Here is a 27,748-nt window from a genome sequence, read left to right as displayed (position 1 = left end):
TTGTTAAATCAACAATAAGAGACACTGTGCACCTGCTTCCCATGTAGGACCTCTGTCCTTAACGTGTTGTACTATGGGAATGGTAAAACCACTACCCAAACAGTACTCTATACTTTGTCTGTCTTTGTGGGTGCAGTCTGTTGCAATCTTTACTTAGTATATACTAAGTTGGTCTTCTGTTTATAAAGATAATTGAAAATGAATCATGATGAAGAACGGGATGGGAAAGGGAGTGGGAGATGTGATGGTTGCGGGTGGGAGGGAGGTTATGGGGGGAAAAGCTGCTATAATTCAAAAGTTGTACCTTGAAAATTTATATTTATTAAATAAAAATTAAAAAATTTTAAAAAGAAATCTTCCCTTTTTTATGCTTTCATTGCAAAGACAAATAAAACCCAGATGCAAAGACATGTACCAAAACAGAAAAAGAAAGTGGACATTTAGACTGGCAATTAAGACACCAGTTGAGAACCTACTTCCATATCAAAATACCTTGGTCTGATATCTGGCTCCAGCTCCTGACTCCAGATTCCTGCCAGTGCAGGACCTGGGAGGCAGTGGTAATGGCTAAAGTAATTGGATTCCTGCCACCCATGTGGGAGACCTGAATTGAGTTGTTGACTCCTAACTTCAGCCTGGCCTGTATCTTCTCTCTCTCTCTCTCTCTCTCTCTCTCTCTCTCTAATAAATAAGTAAATATTTTTAAGAAACAGTGAATGAATTCTTTAGTTTGATGCCTCTCAAATTAACTTACAGATAAATCACATGGAATCTTGGTAAATGCAGATCTGGTTCAGTCAGATCTAGAACAGAGTCTAGATTTCTGTGTTTTTAAGGAGTTCCCAGGTATGGGGCTGGTACTCCTTCACAATATCCAATAATAATACTTAGTTAACACTGTCTGATGGGAGGATGACTTGACCACAAACAGAGAAAAAAACCCAGACACAGGTTCACTGAGAGATCTTGAGCATAGGTTCACAGTTGCAGGGAAGGAAAATTTTCAACCATAAAAGGAAAAATTCCAAGTAAATAATGCTGTTCAAACCTTAGAAAACCACAGTGGAAGTTGGTAAGACTTTAGCGAAAAGAAGATGGAACTGCCATTGGAAGCCATAGACCATTCGGTCGAAATAGAACCTAATCATCCACAGTGTTTATGTTCCTGGAAATTTTATAATCTAATTTAATTTTTACATCACATTTAAAGACAATGCTTATGCTGATGGTCAATATCTTATTTCAATTCTTTTATTTTCAAAATTATAATTAGGCAAGTGTTCTTTTCACACTGTTTAAAATTCAGATATCTAAATCGTTCTCAATCCTGGCTACCCAAACACAACCTGGAGAGGTCTGAAAGCACTGGTCCCAACCCTGCAGGACAGGATTCCATTACTCTAGGATGGCTCTGAGCCTTTATAAAGTTTAAACCTCCCCAGCTTACTCTAATGGGCACCCAGTGTGAGAACTGATGAATTTAACCAAACCTAAGAGAACTTTTGGGCTCCAGGAGACTATAACCCAGGAAACACAGTCCACATACTAGCGGAGTAGCAGTAGGAAATGATCTCCGGAGACTAACCTTTCAAACCCAAACTTAGAAAGTTATAGCAAACATCATAAAGGATTAACCATATCCTTTGATCTCTAAAACTTCTAAAAGCCTAGTCATTTCTCTTTCCCTTTTCCATTTTTCCAAATCAAAGACTTCAGACAGATTATCTTCAAGCAGGTTTCAAAAGACTCCCACTGAAATTGAAATGTTGGAAGTTTCAGCAGATATCAGAATGAAACTGATATGAAGAACTGCTCTTGAAGTGTCAGAATTATCAATTGATCCTGTGGTGCTTTAAAATATACAAGTGGAAGAAACGGAGGAAGTCAAGAAATAAGGGAAGGAAGGAAGGAAGGAAGGAAGGAAAAGAAGAAAGAAGGTAGAAAAAGGAGGGAGAAAGAGGAAGGAGTGAAAGAAGAAAGAAAGGGAGGGAGGGAGGAGACGGTAATCTCCTTTGATAGAATATTCTATTTTTCCTGTTGAGCAGATTCTGAACAGAAATAGTCCAACAGAGTAGTTTTTAAGGGCACTAGTGTCTAAGCCTGCATCTAAAGATGAAAGGAGAAATCAGAAACTGAAATGTCTTTCTCCTTCAGACTTCACAGGCCACACGGAACAGGCAGCATAAAGGCAGGGTGTTGGGAAAGTCCCATTAAGGTAAGTGAGCTCACTTTGTTGAAAGAGGAAGACAGCAACATCAAGAGAAACTGATAAGATCTCCATGTAACTCCACTCATTTCCTTCTATTCTCTTGCATCCCTAAAACTAACCATTCATTTTAGAAATTATATTCTCCTGAACAACATGGAAATCTAGCAGGAATTGATCAATGCTTTGGGGCAGATATAGCCCACTAACTGGAACAATCAATCACCTTTATTGATGAGGATGGCACAGTCTCATGACATTATCTTTGGAGCTTCTATCTGTTAGCTGGAAAAATGAGGATTTCCCTTTTAAAAACAAAAACAACAATTTCAATGAGAATCCAAAATGTAACCTGCTTCTCCTTTATCATTGGTTTTGTATGGGTTTCCACAAAGTGTGGTGTGAAAAGGATTGTCCAAAATGATTCTTAAAGTTCATTCTGGGTTTCTTGGATAAGGAGCCAGGATATAACATGGATTTCCCCCTTTGACTGCATCTGGATTTTTTTTAAGGTTTATTTATTTGAAAAGCAGAGTGGCAAAGAGAGAGACAGACAACAGAGAGGAAGAGAGATTTTCAACCCACTGCATTACTCCCCCAAACGCCCACAAAACCAGGGCTGGGCCAGACAGAAGCCAGGAGCCAAGAACTCCATCCAGGTCTCCCACATGGATGGCAAGGACTCAAGTACTTGGGCCATCACCTGCTGCTTTCTCAGGTGTACTAGCAGGAAGCTACATCAGAAACAGAGCAACCTGAACTCAAATTAGCACTCAAATTAGCACTTGGATTAGTCAAGATATCACTTGTGATGCTGGTATCCCGGGTGGAGGATTAACCAAGTGAGCCACTGCGCTGGCCCCTTAATTACTTTCTTTAAAAAGCCTATCTCTGGGGGCCGGTGCTGTGGCTCACTAGGTTAATCCTCCGCCTGTGGTGCCGGCAACCCATATGGGCACTGGGTTCTAGTCCAGCTCCCTGCTGTGGCCCCGGGAAGACAGTGGAGGATGGCCCAAGTGCTTGGGCCCCTGACCCCTCAAGGGAGACTAGTAGGAAGCACCTGGCTCCTGGCTTCTGATCAGCATAGCTCTGGCATAGCTCCTACCATAGTGGCCATTTGGGGAGTGAACCAATGGAAGGAAGACCTTTCTTTCTCTCTGTCTAATTCTATCTGTCAAAAAAAAAAAAAAAGCCTATCTCCAACAGTGGTAAAAATTCTGGAATATACCCCCACAGGTGCCTTTGGGAGAGACATGACAAACCCATGGCAGTTTATATGGACTCATGCACATGCCAACCTCAGGTTCCAAGCATAATGAAGGAAAAGCTCCTACTACACAAATGTTTCTTAAACCTGTGCTGTGCTTCATTAACTTAATTTCCATTTCCACTGGCCAGGTTCATCTTAAGACCAGGGTTACTGTGGGGTGTCACTAGAAAAAAATTGTGGATGGATGGATGGAGACAAACACAGCCATTGTTGCAGTCTATCACATGTTATTATGGAAATATTAGGGTACCTCCAAAAGTTTATGGAAAATGGAATTATAAGACAAATTTGTTTTGGTGCAAATAAATTTTTAATTTGCATTCCTTTGATGGATTGTCAAAAAGCTTACTGAAAATGTATATTTTTAAAAAAAGCATGAATTTCAAAATTTTCCACACCAAAATAAATATGTCTTGTAATTCATTTTCCATAAAAATTCTGAATTACCCTCATACATATTTTTAACTTTAATATCTTTTGCCAGAATAATTTCTACAAGTGCAATGATAATTCACACTTTAGTATCAGTACACACAAATATCTCCAAAATTAGTGTTTACAGGAGCTCTGCTTGCTTCATTTGATCATTAAATGGTATTTACAAACATACTTCACAAAGTACATGGAAAATGGAATTCGAAATAAAGTTATTTTGTACAAAAGCCTGGAAATCAATGCATATAAAAGGCCTTCCAAAGTTCATGAAAATGTATATTACAAAAATACTATTCCTGATTTTCAATTTTTTGCGCCAATGTAAATTTAACTTTTAATTCCATTTTCCATGAGCTGTTCAAAGTACCCTTGTACATAAGAATTCACCCATCATTGTTATTGGTAAAGATACCTTTTTCAGATGTAAAGTTTTCAATATAATGAAAGACTCACTACAGTGTTAATGTGAACCAGTCATGAAATTTCCTTGTAAAATAAGAAAAGCAATCCCTAACTTTCCCTTTCTCGCCCTTATGATAACAGAATTGAACACTCCTTGGGAGAAAAAATGTTCTATCAGGAGTCTTCATTGGCATACGCATTACACTAACAAATTTGAGGCATCTCAGGTTGAATAATTTAATATTTTAAATCAACATGAGGTCATCTAATATAGATATGTTGCTCAGGTATTGACCTCTCCCCAAACTTTTCCCAAATGTCATGTTTTAATGAGACACTTAAGGATGCAGGCTAAGCCTTTCAAGTGACATTGTCAACTACCACTGCTAATCCTGTGTCAGACTAAGCTCTCTGTCCAGTGGTCAGTAAATAAGATGAGATTTGCACAGTCCATTTGCTCCTGCTCAATTTGACTGGTGTCACAATCTTTAGAGCTTCCAAGAACCAATGAGCACAGAAAAAGAGTTTTTGTAATAAATGTTTCATAGCAAAGAACAAGGTCAGACATCTATCTGCATCCAACCTAGCCTTTGAAGACACAGCTCAAGCCCTTTCAATCCATGACAAACTCACATTTCTTCACTCCAATGATCTCTCCCACTTTTGAACTTCTGTTATGTTTTATTGAATGAATGAGACTCAAAAGGAAGTGAGCAAAAAAAAAAAAAAAACATGATTTTGTCTTTTCTCACTTTTTTCCCAGAAGCTTGATCAGCATAGTCATTCTACCACCACTTTTGACCAAATTTGGGGTAGTTTCCAATTGCTTTGATCACTTTAGGATACGAAAATATCAATGAAAACATCATTGGAACATCAGGCCAGTTCAATCCTTTTTTTAAAAAAACTTTTATTTAATGAATATAAATTTCCAAAGTACAGCTTATGGATTACAATGGCTTCCCCCCCATAACGTCCCTCCCACCCGCAACCCTCCCCTTTCCCACTCCCTCTCCCCTTCCATTCACATCAAGATTCATTTTTGTTTCTCTTTGTATACAGAAGATCAGTTTAGCATACATTAAGTAAAGATTTCAACAGTTTGCTCCCACATAGAAACATAAAGTGAAAACTACTGTTTGAGTACTAGTTATAGCATTAAATCTCAATGTACAGCACACTAAGGACAAAGATCCTACATGAGGAGTAAGTGCACAGTTGTGGGGAGCAACTCAGACTAGACTAAGTTACTGGAATTAAGACTTATTCTATGCATCTGCTCTCCCACAATATGGCGCTGGGAGAGGAGGCAACAGCTTCTACCCAGCTGCCTCTCACCAACTTGACAAGCTGCAGGAGCTGCTCCTGATTGGAGGAGAGCAGCGTACTCGGCGTGTGGGTAGGGAGGTGGAAGGGACGGTAGCCAACCCGGGAAGAACCAGCAGCAAACCCGGGGAGGGCCGAGCAGACAAAAGAACAGCACAGGGTCCTGTGTCGTTCCTCCACGAAGATGGGGAGCGACATAATGGTGCCGTGACTCGGATATGAAGCCTAGGCAGGGTTCAGTGTTGCTCCTCCACGAAGAGGGGGAGCGACATAATGGTGCCGTGACTCGGATAGGAAACCTAGGAGGGAAGAAACGGGAAGAAGTGGAAAATACCGGAGAGAGAGACTAGCAAAGAGCCTAGGGAAAAGCCGGACAGAAAAGGTGCCGGAAGAAGCTATTGAAAGCCTAGGCATAGACTCGGATACGGACTGTGGGAAAGAAGTTAGGATTTAAAGTGAAAGCAAGAAGAAACTTAGACTCAGATATGGACTGCAGGTTGAAAGTGAAAGTGAAACCTATAAGAAACTTAGACTTGGATACGTACTGTGGGGAGAGGCCAGGAGAAATGAGGGAGGAATATTGTTGGAAGAAAACTTAGGGAAACATACGGGGCAGAGAAAAATGTTAGGGAGGATGAAGCCACGAGTGCAGGCCGAGGCAGAGACGTAAGCCAGCTTGGAATTCTTCAAGTCAGCCCAGGGAGCAAAAGGCGAAAATCTGGAACCAGAGGCAGAGACGTGGGCCGCCAGGTTGGAATTCGCCAGGTTAGTCCGGGGAACTTGGACTGAATGCCGGCAGCGGAAACGTGAGCTACGCTGTGTGATTCGCGGAAGCCGCCGCGTGCAGAGAGAGCACGGGGCGTGAATAGATAGGGAACGTGGGGCTGGCGCGAGGCCATGGTGTGGGCGCGAAGGGCGTGGAGACCGCGGAGTGTGCGCGCGAAGCCGAGCCACGCAGAGCCGGGAGCCCGCTGCAGGGTGGGCGCCGGGAAGCCGCGCAGATGAGAGAAGTGCAGGCTGAAGCGGCTCAGAGCCGGGAAGCCGCCAAGAAGCAGCCTCAGGGCGGGCGCCGGGAAGCCGCAGGGATAAGAGAAACAGAAGTTTAGAAGTAAAATGAGAGAAATAGGAATGCTGGAAGATAGAAGTAAAATAGGAGAAATAGGAATGCCCGGAGATAGAGAAATAGAGAAAAATAAGGCCTCCCCTCAACATGGCAATGAGAGAGCTTGGATTCGGTCTGCCTGATTAGGGAGGTGGTGAGCACCTGCGGGTGGCTAGCAGCTTATGCGCCGCAGGTCACCTAAGACAGGCACGAATTAACATCAATAAGTCTCCCCACAATACCGCAATGAGAAGGCTTGGATTCAGTCTGCCTGATTAGGCGATAAGCACCAGCAGGCAGCTCGACCAGAGTATGAGCTGCAGGTCACCGAAGATAGGCACAAACCAACACCAATAAGTCTCCCCACAAGACGGCAATGAGAGGGCTTGGATTCGGTTTGCCTGATTGTTAGGTTTTGTAAGCACCTGCAGGCAGTTCTAGCAGAGCAGAGCATGCGCTGCAGGGCACCGAACTCAGGCACGCATCAACGCCTAAAAACCTCCTCACAACATGGCGAAGAGAGGACCCGGATTCGGTTTGCCTGATTGATAGGGCTTGTAAGCACCTGTGGGCAACTCTAGCAAGCAGAGCAGAGTGTGTGCCGCGGGGCACCGAAGACAGGCGTGTATCAACGCCAAAAATAAAAAGAAAGGGGGATCTGTGGGGAGCAACTCGGACTAGACTGTTACTGGAATTAAGACTTATTCTATGCATCTGCTCTCCCACAATATGGTGCTGGGAGAGGAGGCAACAGCTTCTACCCAGCTGCCTCTCACCAACTTGACAAGCTGCAGGAGCTGCTCCTGATTGGAGGAGAGCAGCGTACTCGGCGTGTGGGTAGCAGAGTTGGGATTGGTGGAAGAGGACTATAAAGGAGGAGAGAGACAACATGCACCAGGAACATCTATCTGAAGGAACACCTGTGCAGCCCCCGAGAGAGCCGGCCGGCGGTGTGCTGCTCCCCCGCAGAAATGGGGAAAGTGGCTAGGGGGAACCACCCTTCCACGGAGGTGGAAGGGACGGTAGCCAACCTGGGAAGAACCAGCAGCAAACCCAGGGAGGGCCGAGCAGACAAAAGAACATCGCAGGGTCCTGTGTCGTTCCTCCACGAAGACGGGGAGCGACACACAGTGACTCCTGTTGCTGACTTAACAAATTGACACTCTTGTTTATGGCATCAGTAATCACCCTAGGCTCTTGTCATGAGCTGCCAAGGCTATGGAAGCCCCCTGAGTTCACTGACTCTGATCATATTTAGACAAGGCCATGGTCAAAGTGGAAGTTCTCTCCTCCCTTCAGAGAAAGGTACCTCCTTCTCTGATGACCCATTCTTTCCACTGGGATCTCACTCACAGAGATCTTTCATTTAGGTTTTTTTTTTTTCCCCAGAGTGTCTTGGCTTTCCATGCCTGAAATACTCTCATGGGTTTTCAGCTGGATCCGCATGCCTTAAGGGCTGATTCTGAGGCCAGAGTGCTGTTTAGGACATCTGCCATTCTATGGGTCTGCTGAGTATCTCACTTCCCATGTTGGATCATTCTCTCCCTTTTTTATTCTATCAGCTAGTATTTGCAGACACTATTCTTGTTTATGTGATCCCTTTGGTTCTTAGTCCTATCATTATGATCAATTGTGAACAGAAATTGATCACTGGGACTAGTGAGATGGCATTGATACATGCCACCTTGATGGGATTGAATTGGAATCCCCTGGTATGTTTCTAACTCTACCGTTTGAGGTAAGTCAGCTTGAGCATGTCCCGAATTACACATCTCTTCCCTCTCTTATTCCCACTCTTATATTTAACAGTGATCACTTTTCAGTTAAGTTTCAGCACTTAAGAAGAATTGTGTACTTGATCAGCCCTCACCCTGACTGTTGATGAGCAACTTAATATGTTATCCCTCTTAGTATTTTTTTTGTTTGTTCTACTTAATACTTTTTGTTGAATACTGTAATTAATACTGTAATCAATACAGTTCAATCCTTTTTAAAAGATTTATTTTTTGGGGCCGGTGCCATGGCGCACTAGGTTAATCCTCTACCTGCGGTGCTGGCATCCCATGTGGGCACCAGTTCTAGTCCTGGTTGCTCCTCTTCCAGTCCAGCTCTCTGCTGTGGCCTGGGAAAGCAGTGGAAGATGGCCCAAGTGCTTGGGCCCCTACACCCATATGGGAGACCGGGAAGAAGAACCTGGCTCCTGGCTTCGGATCGGCATAGCTCCGGCCATTGTGGCCACTTGGGAAGTGAACCAACAGAAGGAAGACCTTTCTTTCTGTCTCTCTAACTGTAACTCTACCTGTCAAATAAGTAAATAAAAAATCTTTTAAAAAAGATTTATTATTTATTTACTTATTTATTTGTTTGAAAGGCAGAGATACAGAGAGGCAGAGAGAGAGAGAGAAAGAGAGAGAGAGAGTCTTCCATCCACTGGCTAACTTTCCAAATGGCCACAATGGTCGGAGTTGGGCCAATCTGAAGCCAGGATCCAGGAGCTTACCCCAGGTCTTCCACACAGGTGCAGGGACCTGAAACATCTTCTACTACTTTCCCAGGCCATAGCAGAGAGCCAGATCTGAAGTGGAGTGACTGGGACGTGAACCAGAACCCATGTGGGATGATGGCACTGCAGGTGGCAGCTTTACCTGCTATGCCACAGTGCTGGCCCCAGTCCAGTTCAACTACAGTGTAGGACAATATGGAATTGAAACTCCTGTTTGGTTCAGCCTTCTCCTGTCCCCCATCTGGCATCTGGCTCAGGCGAAAGAGGCTGCAGTGGAAGCTCTATCTCCTCTTCCTCTCTAGCTGTAGGCACATTTGCAATCTGGAGATAGTGCCCTGTCTGTTATTAGTTGCAGATGTCTGAAATGAACTCTTTCTCTTCTAACAAGTTTTGCTGATTTCTAGAGCTTTTCCACTTTTAACTTATTTTGTGACCTTGTGCAATACTTCTCTATTTCTGTTTCCAGGGTTCATCCTCTAAGTTCTCTTCCTGGGAAGAAACCAAAAAAAGATGAACCCAAGTCATCTCCCTTCTATGAGAGTCACATGGTTTGCACATTCTGACAATGTAAAAACTTAATACTTGGTTTTTCACAGCTTTTGTAATTGCCTCCAACAATTTTAAGACAAAACTAAGAGTAACATCTAACTTGTTGTTCTTGTATTCCTGCATCTGTGTTGTTCTAACAAAATTGCCTTATTTTACTGAGTACCCTTATATGGTAAGCCATATTTAGATCTTAAGAAGATAAGAGTTCAGAGAAAATGAACCAAATAAAGAAGAAAACAGAATTTTTATTGCTAAGCTGCTCACAAACCAGTGGAGACTATCACAGAATTATCTGCCAGTATGAATGGTCTGGTGCCCCATCTCTTTGGTAACCCATCCCTGTTTCCTCAGATGGTCCCCAGTAGCCATGTTTGTTTGGTGGTGCCACTCACCAATCACGGCCCACAGAACCTGTAGTTAGCATATTCCCCAAGGCAGGCCAATTATAGTTCTTTCCTGGGAATTGAGGGTTGTCCTGAAAATTCTACCAGAATCGGCCGGCGCTGCGGCTCACTAGGCTAATTCTCCGCCTTGCGGCGCTGGCACACCAGGTTCTAGTCCCGGTCGGGGCGCCAGATTCTGTCCCAGTTGCCCCTCTTCCAGGCCAGCTCTCTGCTGTGGCCAGGGAGTGCAGTGGAGGATGGCCCAAGTCCTTGGGCCCTGTACCCCATGGGAGACCAGGATAAGTACCTGGCTCCTGCCATCGGATCAGCATGGTGCGCTGGCCACAGTGCGCCGGCCGCGGTGGCCATTGGAGGGTGAACCAATGGCAAAGGAAGACCTTTCTCTCTGTCTCTCTCTCTCTCACTGTCCACTCTGCCTGTCAAAAAAAAAAAAAAAAAGAAAAGAAAAAGAAAATTCTACCAGAATCTATAGCTAGAAGGGTGGGCATTTTCTACCTGTGGAAAAGGAAGTACAAAATCCAGTCTGCAGGGAAGATAGATAATGAAGTAACATACAAAGATAGGACAAGAAAGAGTCTGTAAACATTGTGATTCCTGGTAATCTTCCCATTAACTGGTTGTGTTCCTGTCTTTGGTCTTATAAACCCTACTATAGCATGCAGAGATTCTTATTTTTGCTTAAGCTAAGTAAAATTAATTTGTGTTTCTGGAATCCACATTATCCTATGCAATATCAAAACACAACATAGACATAAAAAAAGTTAAAAATAAGTGAACAGAAAAAAAGATAAATTAGTTTATCAGTGAAAACATTGCAGAGTCTCAGTATCTGGGATAAGGCTCAAAAGAATAGTAGGATTGTTTGGGGGAAGAGATGAAAAATAGTCCAGTTAGAGAAAATGATGTCAACAGAAGCAAGGAGGTAAGGATCTTACAACAGTTAGCTAAGGTGCCTAATGTGTCCATAGAAGAGCCTGGAAAGAAAATTAGATACATTGAGAAAGTTTGGACTTTAGAAACTCATGAAAGCCATGCAAAATAAGCTAGAAAATTCTTGAATATTCTCCTTAAAGACTGTTTATTTGGGGTTATCAGGATAGAATCTACTATAGATGCTAATTTTTAGTATTTAAGATATATTAGAGGGCAAAATGTTTGGATATAGGGAAGCTATGTAGAAAATCATGTCCGTGACCTGAGAAGAGAGTAATGAAGAACCAGGCTAGGAAAGTGACAACTAGAGTAAAAAGAGAAAAAGACAAGTTTGACACTTTACTATAAGAATCAGAATAGGATGTGATAGCTCTGTGGCAGAAACAATTCCAGATCTAAATGGTGCTTAACATGGCTGTGCCAAAGTGCATTCAAAGAGTGGCTGCAGACTTGGTACACTAAGCTATTGGGTGATCTGGATCCATACACATTTACACTGTTTTCCAACTAACAGCATCTTTCCCCAGCACCCCAGACGCCTTTGAGAAGCTGCTCAGGAAACTATCGTGAACATGCAGATTCTATCTCACTGCAGAATTTCAGATATGACATAAATACATTGTCTCTGCAATGTCTCTGTCATGGAAAGAGAGAAAGAATTGGATTCTGTAGCTCTCAACCCTAGGATCAGAGATTCAGGTTTATAAAATTCCCATTCCAAACTCAGTTGCTCCCTCTGTAAATGAGACATATTTGGAGGGAGGAGGCTCTATGGGCACCAAACAGCTGCAGTAAAATTAAGCATTCAAGATCCCATTTTCCTATACCTTGTATTTGATGAAGTCTATCAAATTAGACTAACTGAGATTGAATTTTGTTCCTCTCCTTACAAATTGTGCGAACTTGAGTAAGGTAAGTAACCACACAGACTCATCATCTTATCTGTAAAATAGACATGACAACTTCGCCTACCCAATAGAGGTGATAAGAAGATTAAGTAACCTAAGACTCACAAAGTTCTTAGGATAGTATTTTGTGCATAGAGTAAGTTAGTAAAAAAAAACCTACTAGCTAATAGTATAAGGAGCATTTGAACATGTTGAATGTTATTGTCCAAAAGAGCAGCTGCTCAGAGTCTCATTATAAAAGAGATAGCTGCACTTGGCACATTTTCTCCACATTTCTCAAAAACAAGCCTGCCAATAAAGTAATTTCCTGATCTACTTAAAGGAGGTGCCTTATACCAAACTCATCCTAGTGGGTCTATTCCAATGATGCAGCTAAATTTGAAGTCAGAAGTTTCATTGAAATTATACGAAGATTGTTCTTTGCCAAATGAAGTTTTTTTTTTCTGTTAACAGGGGCCCTAAGCTTTTTCATAATAAGTGATATAGAGCTTTGGCTCTAAACCACATATTTTTGCCAATGTTTGCAATATCTACAACTTTTTCTTTCTTTTTACTAAAAAATTGACTGTATCTTATTCAAATAACACATCGCCACATGTCAATACTGTGTTTCTCCAATCAGCTATTGCTTACCATCCCTGTAAAGTTCAAATGCAGGCTCAGACCTTTCTCAGCCTGCATGAAGGCAGCCACCCCAGTTGCTTTAAAGTAATAGGAAGGGCCAGCACTGTGGCACAGCTGGTTAATGCCCTGGCCTGAAGCGCTGGCATCCCATATGGGCGCTGCTTCGAGACCTGGCTGCTCCTCTTCTGATCCAGCTCTCTGCTATGGCCTGGGAAAGCAGTGGAAGATGGCCCAAGTCCTTGGGCCCCTGCACCCACGTGGGAGACCTGGAGGAGGCTCCTGGCTCCTGGCTTCAGATTGGCGCAGTTCTGGCCATTGTGGCCAGTTGGAGAATGAACCATCGAATTCGGAGGAAGGATCTCTCCCTCTCTCTCTCTCTCTCTCTCTCTCTGCCTCTCCTCTCTCTCTCTGTAACTCTGACTTTCAAATAAATAGATTTTTCTAAAAAAAAGTAATAGAAAATAAGATCCATTTGCCGTCTCACATGATTTTTGTCATAGTGAAGACCTGAATCTCGTCACTTCCCCAAAACAATGGTGAACCTATCTCTTTAATCACTCAAATCAATGATGTAGAATTTCTATAACACTAAGAGTTAGTACTGTCCACTGCAGGATATTGACAGAGGTCTGCTAATGGATGAACTAACCACATGACTTCCTAGGATCTTTGAACTCTTTCCTGGTAAGTCATCAGACAGCCAAGGACATGAACCTTACTTGGCACCCTGCAGAGTTCATGGCAGAAGCTCTAGCTCCAAGTCACAGGTGTCCTACTTGGATACCACGATATGTGAAAACAATGGTACCTATGCTGCTAACCACCAGAGAGTCCTTATAATGAGTCAGGGCAAGCATTCATGTTTGTGTACATTCACATGCTCTGTTCACAATCATGCTACCATAATACACACCTCCCAATACCTATCAAAATGTCTTTGGAAATACATGCCTTAGATATAGGTCTGATATAAGAGATATCCACTAAAAATGCTATTGTTCAAATTTGAAGACTTTGCTCACTAATGACTAAATGCCCCCTTTAAAGAAATATATGGATAAATTTTACCTTGAGTTTAGTCCCAAGGAACACTTATCATTTATCACAATTTTATAGGATTTATTTTATCTGACAAGGAAAATTATGTAACTTTATTTCACTTCTGGGTTTTGATGTAAAAATCTTGAGCCAAGATCAATGGAGAACTGTTAAACTAGCACATTCTAGGTGCCTGGGAACATCTATTCCTGTTGTTCCTTTTAAAGTGTGAGCTCCACTGTTATTTTTAATCTGACTCTTCTACATTATCTTGAATTTTATGTGAGAGCTCACATTCTTTCACAAGGAGAGGGAGTAAAAATCAAGGAGATATCAGGGATGGGTGATTGAAGAAAACTGTGCCATTACTTTGAAGATCTTCCAGAAGAAAATAAATACCTGCCCAGCAGGTCAGTCATTCACCTGGAAGTATTTTTCAGAGGCTTGTTTCAACTCGGAGATGTGCTTCCATCTATACCTGTGTTGTTGTGGCCACGTTGAGATATTTTGGGACAGAGATGATAAACCTAAGGAGCCCACCTGAATCCACAGCCTAGCCTGGGGCCCCTCTCCAGGCTCCAGCAAGTTCCTTACTGGAGTCTGATGGGAAAAACCCAAGACTGTCTCCTTTCCCACCCCTTAGACTAAGGGCTTCAGGGCATGCAATCCCAAGGCTTGGGCCAGGACGCTCTTTTGTACCAAGTGTATATCCAGAGAGCTACTCTAAAGTTGTTACTTAATCAAACCTGTATTTCTTTTTTTTAACTTTTATTTAGTAAATATAAATTTCCAAAGTACAGTTTATGGATTGGAATGGCTTCCTCCCCCCCATAACTTCCCTCCCACTCGCACCCCTCCCATCTCCCGCTCCCTCTCCCATTCCATTCACATCAAGATTCATTTTCAATTCTCTTTATATACAGAAGATTGATTTAGTATATATTAAGTAAAGATTTCATCAGTTTGCACCCACACAGAGACACAAAGTGTAAAATACTGTTTCAGTACTAGTTATAGCATTACTTCACGATGTACAACACATTTAGGACAGAGATCCCACATGAGGAGTAAGTACACAGTGACTCCTGGTGTTGACTTAACAATTTGACACTCTTGTTTATGGTGTCAGTAATCTCCCTAGGTTCTAGTCATGAGTTAGTTGCCAAGGCTATGGAAGCCTTTTGAGTTCGCTGATTTCGATCTTATTCAAACAGGTCATAGTCAAAGTGGAAGTTCTCTCCTCCCTTCAGAGAAAGGTACCTCCTTCTTTGATGGCCCTGTTCTTTACACTGGGATCTCACTTGCAGAGATCTTTCATTTAGGTCTTTTTTTTTCCCAGAGTGTCTTGGCTTTCCATGCCTGAAATACTCTCATGGGCTCTTCAGCCATATCCGAATGCCTTAAGGGCTGATTCTGAGGCCAGAGTGCTGTTTAGGACATCTGCCATTCTATAAGTCTGCTGTGTATCCTGCTTCCCATGTTGGATCATTCTCTCCCTTTTTGATTCTATCAGTTAGTATTAGCAGACTAGTCTTGTTTGTGTGATCCCTTTGACTCTTAGACCTATCATTATGATCAATTGTGAACAGAAATTGATCACTTGGACTAGTGAGATGGCGTTGGTACATGCAACCTTGATGGGATTGTATTGGAATACCCCAGCACATTTCTAACTCTACCATTTGGGGCAAGTCCGATTGAGCATGTCCCAAATTGTACATCTCCTCCCTTTCCAACTCTTCTTTCCCTGAGGTGTAATTTGGATACAGTAGAATGCCTTTTTAAAAAACTACATTCGAGTAAAGAGTACAAACACAAATATAAGATGTAATTCCTAATCCCAGGAAGTTCCTAGTGTTGCTCATGAACAGACTTTCTTACACACGAGGAAGAGAGGTCAGCATTCCACAGGCATTCAGAGTATGGTTTGGAGAACACTGCCCTCTCTTGAGAAGAGAACTCAAGTTCACAGATAACTGTGCATTAACAATTTAGTGGTTATAAATAACAGGCTTTCATCAAAGATAGATGAGGGTGGTCATTTTGGCACAGTGGGTTACACTCCCCTTTTGGAAGCCTGCATTCCATGACAGAGTACTTGGGATATGTCTCTGCTTCTGATCTAAGTTCTTTCTTATGTACACCATGGGAGATCATAGATGAAGGACCAAGCACTTGCATTTCTGCAACCCACATGGGAGACTCTGAAGAAGTTCCTGGCTCCTGGCTTTGGTCCGGCACAGCCCTAGCAGTTGTGGGTATTTGGGGAGTGGAGTAGCAGATAAAAGATTCTCTCTCTCTCTCTTGCTCTCCCCCCCATCTGTCTTTCTTTCTCTCTCTGACAATCTGCCTTTTGAACAAATAAATAAATCATTTTAAAAAGGATAGACAGGTATATAGATGTATTTTTTAATTTATTTCTTTGCATGCATTTCATAAATACAACTTTAGGAACATAGTAATTCTTCCCACAGTGTCTTGGCTTTCCATGTCTAAAATGCTCTCATGGGCTTTTCAGCCAGACCAGAATGCCTTAAAGGCTGATTCTGAGGTCAGAGTGCTACTTAAGGCGACTGTCTGTCTATGAGTCTGCTGTATGAACTGCTTCCCATGTTGAGCATTTACTCCTTTTTAATTCTATCTATTGTTATTACCAAACACTTAGTCCTGTTTATACGATCACTTTAACACTAATCCCATCTATATGATAACTTTAACACTTAATCATATCCATATGCTCATTTTAACACTTAAAATGTTATTTTTACTACCCATCTTAAGGGGATTTGGGGCACCAAGGCAAGTTTTTAAACTGTACCCTTAGAAGTAAGTATGTAGGAATGTATGCAGAACCATTGTGCTTTATAGTTACAAACTTCATGCATTTTACAATTACAACTTTAGGAACATGGTGGTTCTTCCCACCATGCCCACCCACCCACCCACACTCCCAACCCCCTTCCTCACCCTCTCTCATTCTCACTCTTATATTTTACTAAGATCTATTTTAGAGGCCAGTGCTGTGACATAGCAGATAAAGCCATTACCTGCAGTGTCGGCATCCCATATGTACGCCAGTTCTAGACCCAGCTGTTCCTCTTCTAATCCAGCTCTCTGCTGTGGCCTGAGAAAGCAGTGGAAGATGATACAAGTCCTTGGGCCCCTGTACCCACGTGGGAGACCTGGAGGAAGCTCTGGGCTTCAGATGGGCCCAACTCCAGCCATTACGGCCATTTGGGGAGTGAACTAGCAGATGGAAAATGATTTCTCTCTCTCTCTACCTCTGCCTCTCTGTAACTCCACCTTTCAACAAATAAATCTTTTTAAAAAAAGATCTATTTTAATTAACATTATACACATATAATTAATGCTATGTTAAATAAAGAGTTCATTGATTAGTATGAAAAAAGAAATATAATAAAAGAAAAAAAAAACAAACAGAAAAAACTGTTCTTCAACAGTCAAGACAAGGGCTCTTAAAATTTAAAGTCATTGCGGCCGGCACCGCGGCTCACTTGGATGATTCTCCACCTGCGGCTCCGGCACCCCAGGTTCTAGTCCCAGGGGGGCCGCCAGTTCTGTCCCGGTTGCTCCTCTTCCAGTTCAGCTCTCTGCTGTGGCCCAGGAAAGCAGTGGAGGATGGCCCAAGTGTTTGGGCCCTGCACCCGCATGGGAGACCAGGAGGGGGCACCTGGCTCCTGGCTTTGGATCAGCGCAGCACACCGGCCGTAGCGGCCATTTGGGTGAACCAATGGCAAAGGAAGACCTTTCTCTCTGTCTTTCTCTCTCTCTCTGTCTAACTCTGCCTGTCAAAAAAAAGTTAAAGTCATTGCTTCTCAAGGTGTCAATTTCACTTCTACTGGTTGCCTTTTAGGTGCTGTATTAGTTTTCATAGATCAGGGAGAACATATAGCATTTGTATCTTTGGGACTGGCTTATTTCACTCAGTATGATGTTTTCCAGTTTCATCCTTTTTGTTACAAATGACCAGATTTCAATTTTCACTGCTGTGTAGTATTCCGTGGTGTACATATTCCATAATTTTTTTTTATCCGGTCTTCAGTTGATGGACATTTGGGTTGATTCCATGTCTTTACTACTGAGAATTGAGCTAAATAATATGGGGGTACAATTCACAATTACAACCCTTTCATACGCTGATTTCTTATTTCTCTTGGGTAATTTCCAGGAGTAGTGGGATGGCTGGGTCATATGGTGGGTCTATATTCAGATTTTTTATATATCTCCATACTATATCCCAGAGTGGCTTTACCAGTTCACATTCCCACCAACAATGGTTTAGGGTACCTTTTTTCCCCACATCCTCATCAGCATTTGTTGTTGGTTGATTTCTGTATGAAAGCCATTCTATCTGGGGTGAGGTGAAACCTCATCGTGGTTTTGATTTGCATTTATCTGATGGCTATTGATCCTGAGAAATTTTTCATGTGTTATGAAAAAATGACATTTCATTGGTCATTTGGATTTCCTCTTTTGAAAAATGTCTGTTTAAGTCCTTTGTGCATTTCTTAACTGGGTTTTTTGTTTTGTTGTTGTTAAGTTTCTTGATCTCTTTATATATATTCTGAGTATTAATCCTTTGTCTGTTGTATAGTTTGCAAATAATTTCTCCCATTCTGTTGGCTGCCTCTGCACTTTCCAGATTGTTCTTCGGCAGTGCAGCAGCTTCCCAATTTGGTGTAATCCCATTTGTCAATTTTGAATTTGATTGCCTGTGCCTCTGAGGTCTTTTCCAAGAACTCCCTGCCTATGGAAATGTCTTGCAGGACTTCCCCAATATTCTCTAACAATTTGATTGTCATATATTTAGGTCTTTAGCCTATTTTGAGTAGATTTTAGTGGGAGGTATAAGGTAGAGGTCTTACTTCGTGCCTCTTCATGTAGAGATCCAGTTTTGCCAGCACCATTTGTTGAAGAGACTATACTTGCTCCAGGCATTTATTTTAGCTCCTTTGTCAAAGATAAGTTGATGTAGATGCTTAGATTGATTTCTGGCATTTCTATTCTATTTCATTGGTCTATCCATCTGTTTTTGTACCGGTACCAGACTGTTTTGATTATAACTGCCCTGTAGTATGTCTTGAAATCTGGTATTTTGATGCCTCCAGCTTTGTTTATGTTGTATAAGATTGCTTTAGTTATTCAGGGTCTCCTGTGTTTCTATATGAATTTCAGCATCATTTTTTTCTAGATCTGAGAAGAATGTCCTTGGTATTTTGTTTGGTATCGTATTGAATCTGTAAATTGCAGAATTTGTAAATTGTAAAAATCTGTAAATTGTTGAATCTGTAAATGGTATGGACATTTTGATGATATTGATTCTTTTAATCCATGAACATGGAAGGCTTTTCCATTTTTCTGTATCTTCTCCTATTTCTTTCTTAATGTTTTGTAATTTTCATCAGAGTTTGCTGATGTCCTTGGTTAAATTTATTCCAAGGTATTTTATTTTTTGTAGCAATTGTGAATGGGATTGATCTTAGATTTTATTTCTCAGCTGTGACATTGTCTGTGTATACAAAGACTGTTGATTTTTCTTTGTTGATTTTAAATCCTGCTACTTTTCCAAACTCTTTTATGAGTTCCAATAGTCTCTTGGTGGAATCTTTTGGATCCCCTATATATAGAATCATGTCATTTGCAAATAGGGATACTTGACTTTCTTCCTTCCCAATTTGTTTCCCTTTGATTTCTCTTTCTTTCTTAATGGTGCTGGCTAAAACTTCCAGGACTATATTGAATAGCAATGGGGAGAGTGGTCAATCTTGTCTTATTCTGAATCTCAGTGGGAATGCTTCCAACTTTTTCCCATTCAATAGGATGCTGGCCTTGGGTTTGTATAAATTGCTTTGATTGAGTTGAGAAATATTCTTTCTTTACCCAATTTGTTTAGAGTTTTCATCATGAAAGTGTGTTGTGTTTTGTCAAATGCCTTCTCTGCTTCTATTGAGATAATCATATAATATTTGTTCTTCAATTTATTAATGTGATGTATCACATTGATTGATTTGCAAATGTTGAACCATCCCTACATACCAGGGATATATCACACGTGGTACAGGTGAATGATATTTCTGATGTATGGTTGGATTTGATTGGCTAGAATTTTGTTGAGGATTTTTATCTATGTTCTTCAGGTAAGTTGGTCTGTATCTCTCTTCTTCTGTTGTATCTTTTGCAGGTTTAAGAAATATGGTGATGCTGGCTTCATAGGAAGAATTTGGGAGGATTCTCTCCCTTTCAATAGTTTTGAATAACTTTAGAAGAATCGAAGTTAGTTCTTTAAATGTCTGGTGTAAGTCAGCAGTGAAGTCCTCCAGTCCTGAATATTCTTTGTTGGGCAGATCTTTATTACTGATTTGATTTCTGTTGATTATTTGGGTTTTTTTTAGGTTTACTATGTCTTCATGGCACATTTTAGGTAGGTCATATGTTTCCAGGAATATCTATTTCTTGTAGGTTTCCTGGTTTGTTGGCATAGAGCTCTTTGTAGTATTTTCTGATGATTCTATTTATTTCTGTAGTGTCTGTTGTTGCATTTCTTTTTTAATCTCTAATTTTATTAATTCAGGTCTCCTCCCTCCTTTTTTTGGTTAGTTGGACCAATGGTATGTCAATTTGTCTTAGTTTTTCAAAAAAAATTATTTGTTTCACTGATATTTTGTAATTTTTGTTTCAATTTTGTTTATTTCTTATTTAATTTTAATTATTTCTTCCCTCTTACTAGTTTTGGGTTTGATTAGCTGTTGTTTTTCTATGTCCTTGAGATGTATTGATAGCTCATTTATTTGGTGCCTTTCCAATTTTTATGTAGACATCAATACTCTAAACTTTCTTCTTAACACTGCTTTTACAGTTTGATATGTTGTTTTGCTTTCTTCATTTGTTTCCAGAATTTTTTTATTTCTCTTTTGATTTCTTCAATAAGCTACTGTTCATTCTGCAGCATGTTGCTCACTCTGTGTGTTTTCATATGTTCTAGAGGTTCCTGAGTTGCTGATTACCAATTTCATTCTATGTGGTCTGAGAAGATGCATGGTATGATTTTGATTTTTTGAATTTTCTCAGACTTGCTTTATGGACTAGCATGTGGTCAACTAGAGAAAGGTCCATGCACTGGTGAGAAGAATGTGTATTCTGTGGCTGTAGGATGGAAAGGTCTGCAAATATATCTTAGGTCCATTTGGTCTACAGAGTCAATTAAGTCTATTATTTCCTTGCTGATTTTCTATCTGGTTGACCTGTCCATTGCTGAAAGTGGAGCATTGAAGTCCCCCATTACCATTGTATTAGAGTATATGTCTCCCTTTAAATCTATTAGCATTTCTTTTAAATAGCCAGGTGCTCTATAATTAGGTGAATATACATTTATAATAGTTTTATCTTCCTGTTGAATTTATCCCTAAATTATTAAATAGTGCCCTTCTTTGTCTCTTTTAACATTTTTTGTGATAAAGCCTATTTGTCTGGTATTAGGATGGTACACCACTTCTTTTTTGGTTTCTGTTAGCATGGAGGATCTTTTTCCATCCTTTCACATTCAGTCTGCATGTATCATTGTTGGTGAGATGTGTTTTTGTAGACAGCAAAGAGATGGATCTTGTTTTTTAACCCATTCATTCAGTCTTTATCTTTTAACTGAAGCGTTTAACCCATTTACATTTAAGGTGACTACTGACAAGTAACAACTTGGCTCTGTAATTTTTCCATAAATATTCCTAATTTTTACTTTGGATTTTCTTTATGCTTTTACTGGGAGATTTTCTGCCTTCACCTTTTTTTCAGTGATGACCATGTTTCTGTGTTTCTGTGTGTAGCACATCCTTAAGCATCTTTTGTAAGGTTGGAGAGGTGGTGACAAATTCTTTCAATTTCTTTGTTATGGAAGGTCTTTATTTCACCTTGATTCATAAATGAGAGATTTATAGTTTATAGTATTCTGGGTTGACATTTTTATCTCTTAAGAAATGGAATATATCTCACCATTCTCTCCTAACTTGTAGGGTTTCTGATGAGATGTCTGCTGTGGGTCCAACTGGAATTCCTCCAAAAGTGACCTGGCATTTCTCTCATACAAATTTTAGAATCTTTGTGTGTGTGTGTGTGTTTTATGTGGAGAGTTTTACTGCAATGTGTCATGGTGAAGATCTTTTCTGGTCATGTCTCTTGGAGTTCTGTGTGCTTCCAATACTTGGATATTACTTTCTTTCTCCAGATTAGAGAAGTTTTCTATTATTATTTCACTGAAAAGGCTTTCTAATCCTTTCTCACTTTCAGTGCCTTTAGGGACTCCTAAGACCTGTATGTTGGGTTGTTTGATAGCATCCTGTAAATCTCCAACAGTGCTTTTTAGTTTTCTGATATTTTTTCTTAATATGATCTGACAGCAAAATTTCCAGAGATTTGTCTTCTAACTGAGATATTCTTCCTTCTGCCTCACCTACTCTGTTGTTAAGACTTTCCACTGCATTTTTATTTGACCTATTTAATTCTTCATTTCTAGTATTTCATTTTGATTTTTAAGATCTCAATTTCATGGGAAAAGTTTTCATTCATATCATATATAGTTTTCTTTAGTTTGTGAATTTGCTTCTGATTGCTTCTGAGTAATCTGATGATTAGTTTTTTAATTATGTTTCTGGCATTTCATCTTCATCTTCACCTTCTAATATTGAAATGTTGTAGTGTTCCTTTGGAGGGCTCAAAGTGTCTTCCTTATTCTTATTTCTTGAATTTTTGCCTTTATGTTTGGCATTTGTAGAATTTTTTCTTCTGATGGCTTTTATCTTTGGTCTGTATCTCTGTGACTTAGTGGAACATCTACACTTTCAGTGAATACCAAGTTACATGTGCTGGGTGTGACCAGGATGCTCTCTCAATATTCTAGAGTGGAGTGAGTATCCAGGGTAAGACCCCAGTTGGGCATGGTAGCTCTACTTTGGTTAACTGGATGGAGAGGGATGGTTACCTCTGTTGGTGAGACCAGCCCTTCTTCTCACAGCTGAAGGATGCCCCAGTGTTTGTACCCAGTGTGCTCAGCAATCATGTGCACTGCTTTATGAACTGCACGTTTGATCTGTAGAGTCTTCCCTGTGAGCATGGTTCCCCCTGCTATGAGCTACTATAGGCAACCGAGGAGCTCGGAGAGATCAGAGAAGTGCTCTGTGGTTGCCCAGGACCTAACCACCCTGTCTCCTCTCATATAGTCACTGCTCTCTCAAACTCAGCTCCCAGGCTCTCCAGGTCATAGATTGTCAGTGCAGCCACTCTGTAACATCTCTCACACCTGGGCAGGAACGCAGCCATCAAATTGCTTTCCTCTTAATAAGAATAGCAAGGATGATGGGAGGTGGAAACCTACAGAGAGTTCTAAAGAGATGGGAACAGAGAAAGGAGGCAACCAGGGCCTGAGCCACACTTTCTGCCCTCGCTGTTTTGCTGAGAGCTGATCTGAGATGCTTGCCTTTTCCAAATATTATCCTCTAACTTAATGGCAAGATCAGGAAGAAATTTATCATTCAACATTTGTTATTGTGTTGTAACTAGAATTTCAGGAAAGGGATGTGTTGGACACGTTTTCATTGATAAGTCAGTGGTTTGATTAGCACACTTATTTTAATTGCCAGAGGAACTAAATGGTTAAATTATAATCTGTGATGACAATGCTCTAAACTGCCCAGGCTACAAGAAGAGAAGTAAAAGTGAACACACTCAAAGAATAGCACTGCCATAGGCCTTTTAAACCCAGTACAGTCAGCCAAATCAATCAGGATAAAAAACTGGCTAAAGGCCACCCTCTCTAGTCAATCCTGGAAGAGAAATCTTAGCAACATATGTTCCCTTAAAAATGGAAAATTGCAATTCATTTCCAAAGTAATCATTTCTAATGCCTGCCCGAACTTTTAATGCTTCTCTGAATTTCCTAAGTATATTTACAGCGCAAAACTTTCTTCCTGTGTATGTGCTCATGCTGTGTTTTATTTGCATTGCAGAATATCACTGTACTTCTCCTAGTCCTTATAAATTAAGTTTATTTTGAGATGAGAGGAATGAAACAGAAGTAGTCCCTGCTGTGACTTAATGTTGTAAGAGTTTATTTCTTTGTTTTTCTTGGGAAATTATATTGATGAGGCAGGAAGGAAGAAAAAAATAAATAAAATCCCTCCCCCATACTCCATACTTGTTTTCACTCTCATTTTTTAAAAGCAAATGTATCCAAATAATCTCCTTCCAGATGTACTCAGATCAAATGGGGACACTGGGTAATTGAGAAACAAAATTTCCATCTGCTCTATCAATTGAAAAGCAAAAAGTGGGAGGACAGAAAAAAAAAATCCACCCTTGCCTGCAAGCACTGTGAATGGATGGGTAATTCAGTGCTTTGCAGGGATGGAGCTTGGGGGGAGAATCTGAGATCCTCAAGGGACTGACAACTGCGGCTCTAGCTCAGCCCTGCAGAGTGGCTTTGTGCTCGCCAACTTCCTCCCAGAGCCAGACAATGTCCCCCATACTCCCACTCCATCCTATTGGCTGCTATGTCTCCCTTACCTTACACTCATTGGCCACTACACCCTCTTGCCTCAGTTCCATTGGCTACCATGCATGCTTTTAATCATATATTCAACCAGTAGTCCTTGAGTTCCTGCCCCCTCAGTTGTCACTCATTCTGTGTGCATAAATGGCTCATTGTTTTCCTGAAGTGCTATTATTTCCATCTTGTATTAATCTTTTTGTGCATATATACTTTGTCTTTCAAGCTAGATTAGAAGTGTTTTGGTAACAGGAAACTTGCCTTTCATTCCTCACATTTTCCAGATTGGCTTCTAGCAAAAAGCCCTGCATATAAGAATCAAAAGTATAATAAACCCAATGAGAGAAAAAAATGGGTTGATATGATTTCATTTTGAAAAAAAAAAAAAAGAAAGAAAATGGAAACTGTGAGGCAATAGATAATGTTAATTAACTTGGTTGTGGGGATCATCCTATAATGTATACACATATCAAAACTTCAAGATAGGAGCTTTTTGTCCATGAGAAGCAGGAACTGGAGAGGGCAGCTTGTGGGTCAGAGAACTTGGAGACCCCAGATCCAGGTGGCCATCCTAACCCTCATTGGATTCTTCCCACTGGGTCCTCCCAGGCACAGTGACCTTCCCTGGAAGCCGCTGGCCATTTTCTTTTTCTTTTTTCTATTTTTTTTTTTTTGCTTTTTTTTAATTTAGTAAATGTAAATTTCCAAAGTACAGTTTATGGATTACAATGGCTTCCCCCCCCCCATAATTTCCCTCCCACTCACACCCCTCCCATCTCCCACTCCCTCTCCCATTCCATTCACATCAAGATTCATTTTCAATTATCTTCATATACAGAAGATTGATTTAGTATATATTAAGTAAAGATTTCATCAGTTTGCACCCACACAGAAACACAAAGTGTAAAATACTGTTTCAGTACTAGTTATGCTGCTGGCCATTTTCAACAACAGCTGCAGAATGAGAAGACCAACTTGACCACTGTGGCCAACACTACACCAACATCCCCAAACTGAAGCCTGGCTTTGTAGGGGGCCAGTTCAGTCTGTCTACATACTCTGGTATACCCAAAAAGAGATGCCACATGCCAGGAAGACACTGGGGCAGTGGTGATGGACACACCCACTGCATATGCCAGATATTTGTAGAGACGTTCCTGTGCACCACCACCAATGTAGGCATCTTCAGGGTTTCCAGGAGGGGAAGGTGGCCAATCTGACTGCCATGGAGGGGGCCAGTCCATCCACTGCAGCCTGGGCATGCTGCAGGTATTCTACCACCTCAGCATGTGGAAATTGACCCTTACCCACAGCTGCAATGCACCCTGGACCAACAATTGGCTGGTAAGCAGAGGATATGACATGGCGAAGAGCCAAGGACTTTCACTGTTTGGACAGCATGTAATGAAGGAGACCAACTACCCTGGCATAGTCATCAACTTGATCCACGTGTCTGTGGCCACTATGAAGGCTGCTCTACTGCTGTCCAAAATCTCAGTCATTTGCATCCACTCCTCTGCCTACAGCCTGTGTGCAAACCAGTGCAATCTGCCTGATGATGTACCACAGCTGGTGCAGGAAACAGGCAGACTGGTGGTGGTGAACTTCTACAGAGACCACATTTCCTGCAAAGAGGATGCCAGCCTATACCATGTAGCTAACCACCTGAACCACATCAAAGAGATAGCAGTAACTGGAATAATGGGCTGTGATGGAGACTTTGATGGTGTTTCCATCCTCACCATTCCATTTTGTTTTATCTCAGAAGGATGCTGACCACCATCCTAACTAGAACCACTTATGTGCTATCGCAAGCCTTTCTAATAAGTTCAGGAAACTAAAAGAACACCCAAGGAGCTAGCTCCTAAAGAAGAGCACTTAAGGAAGGTTTCAACACAAATTCCAACCCTCAGCTCCCTTGTCATTGATAAAAGCATAAAACTCTTCTGCCACCCTCTGTGGAAAAAAAAAAGTCCTTACTGCAGTGTTTTGTGTGTCCAGGTAGCCTATCTAAGCCAGAATGGAATCCTTTATGTAAGTTGCCCTAAACAAACTCTTTTACTCTTTTTTAATTTTTGAATTTTATTTGAAAGACAGAGAGACAAAGACAGAGACAGAGTCAGATTCTTCCATCCACTGGTTCACTCCCCCAAATGTCTGCAGCAGCCGGGTTGGGCCAGGCCAAAGCCAGGAGCTTAATATTCAGTCTGTGTCTCCCACATAAGAGGCAGGGACCCAAGGATTTGAGTCATGGCCTGCTTTTAGGAAGCTGAAATCAGAAGCAGAACAGAAATTCAAACCCAGGCACTACATCATAAGATGCAGGTATCCAAGGTGACATCATAACTGCTACCCAAAGCACCCACCCTGAACTCTTTTATGCATATGGAGCTTCTGTCTTCATCCTTCAGTCTCGGGTTTTATTCTCAGCTGAGGGACATCACATGCTCTACTGACCCTCGGAAACCACACACCACTGGGAAATCTGACCTTTGCACAACTTAATTCTCCTTCATGTACTCACAGTGCCTTGTATGCAAACAGCAATTAAGGATATTCTGCTTGGCTGCTGGTAACCTCTTCTGCTCTCTCCCCACTTTGTCTTTGCATCTCTCCTGCAAAGAGAGGCTTCATGTCTTGAACGTGAATTTTGTCACATTTTTCCCAACATCTGTGCATGTGGTTTTTCTCCTGTTCAATCAAAGGCCTCCACCATAACATGAAACTTCAGGTTGTTAGATAAAGAGAATGAATATTTATATATTTTGCTACTAAAACAAGAGTAGCCCTGTGATAAGCAGGGAAAATAACATCATCACACAGTAGAACTGGACTAAGACTAGAGAGGGGAGGATACTACCTAATATGCATCCCATTCTGTCCTCAGGGAGACTAGGAGAGGGTCATCAGGGAAGAACACAATAAGTTGTGACTGGAAACTTTCTTCACCAGTTGCACAAGTCCAGTGAGACAGAACATTCACATCCTGTACCAGAGAGAGCAAATTTATTACTCACAGACACGATTAAGGATGGCAGAAGCTTAGGATCCACAGCCCAGTCTTTCCCCCAAGGCTCAGGAAGCCTCTCGGGCTAGATGGAGTCTTGTTTGCACTCTTCCTATGGAAGCACTTCACCCTGAGTTTTACACTCTGGGCACAACTTGGATCACTGAACTCAAACATTGAAGAACATGCTGGTTGAGAAGGAATAAGAACATAGCCTGAGATGTTCCAGATAATTCCTCCTGATCTCAGAACATTGTATCCTTAGTGCATTTTACAGTTATTCCAAGAACTTCAAGCAGGACAGGGGAAAGCTAGGTCAGCAAAAGCCATCTGGAGATCTGTCCTCCTAGAGTAACATTAGAAAAGACCAAGGAAGAAAGGCAGATATTCTGTCCTAGGGGGTCAGGGTAAGAGGAGAGGCAGTTCAGAAGTCAGTACATAGGTGGCCAGTGCCAGGGAGGGGCAGCACAGCTTTGCTAGAGAGTAAAA

At 41.3% G+C, this 27,748-nt stretch overlaps 2 pseudogenes; one reads left to right on the top strand and one right to left on the bottom strand.

Annotated features, from left to right (window-relative positions):
* LOC127491786 (E2F-associated phosphoprotein-like) overlaps nt 1-24,311 on the bottom strand; it is a 124,717-nt pseudogene extending 100,406 nt beyond the window's left edge.
* Nucleotides 24,312-25,337: 1,026 nt separating this feature from the next.
* LOC100347899 (dipeptidase 1 pseudogene) lies at nt 25,338-26,028 on the top strand (annotated as a pseudogene).
* Nucleotides 26,029-27,748: the final 1,720 nt, after the last annotated feature.

The sequence above is a fragment of the Oryctolagus cuniculus genome, chromosome 3 (assembly GCF_051225735.1).
Source record: "Oryctolagus cuniculus isolate XC-2025 breed Fujian yellow rabbit chromosome 3, ASM5122573v1, whole genome shotgun sequence".
Classification (NCBI taxonomy): Eukaryota; Metazoa; Chordata; class Mammalia; order Lagomorpha; family Leporidae; genus Oryctolagus; species Oryctolagus cuniculus.
Note: the sequence above shows the minus strand (reverse complement) of the source record. Positions and strands in the feature narration are given on the sequence as shown.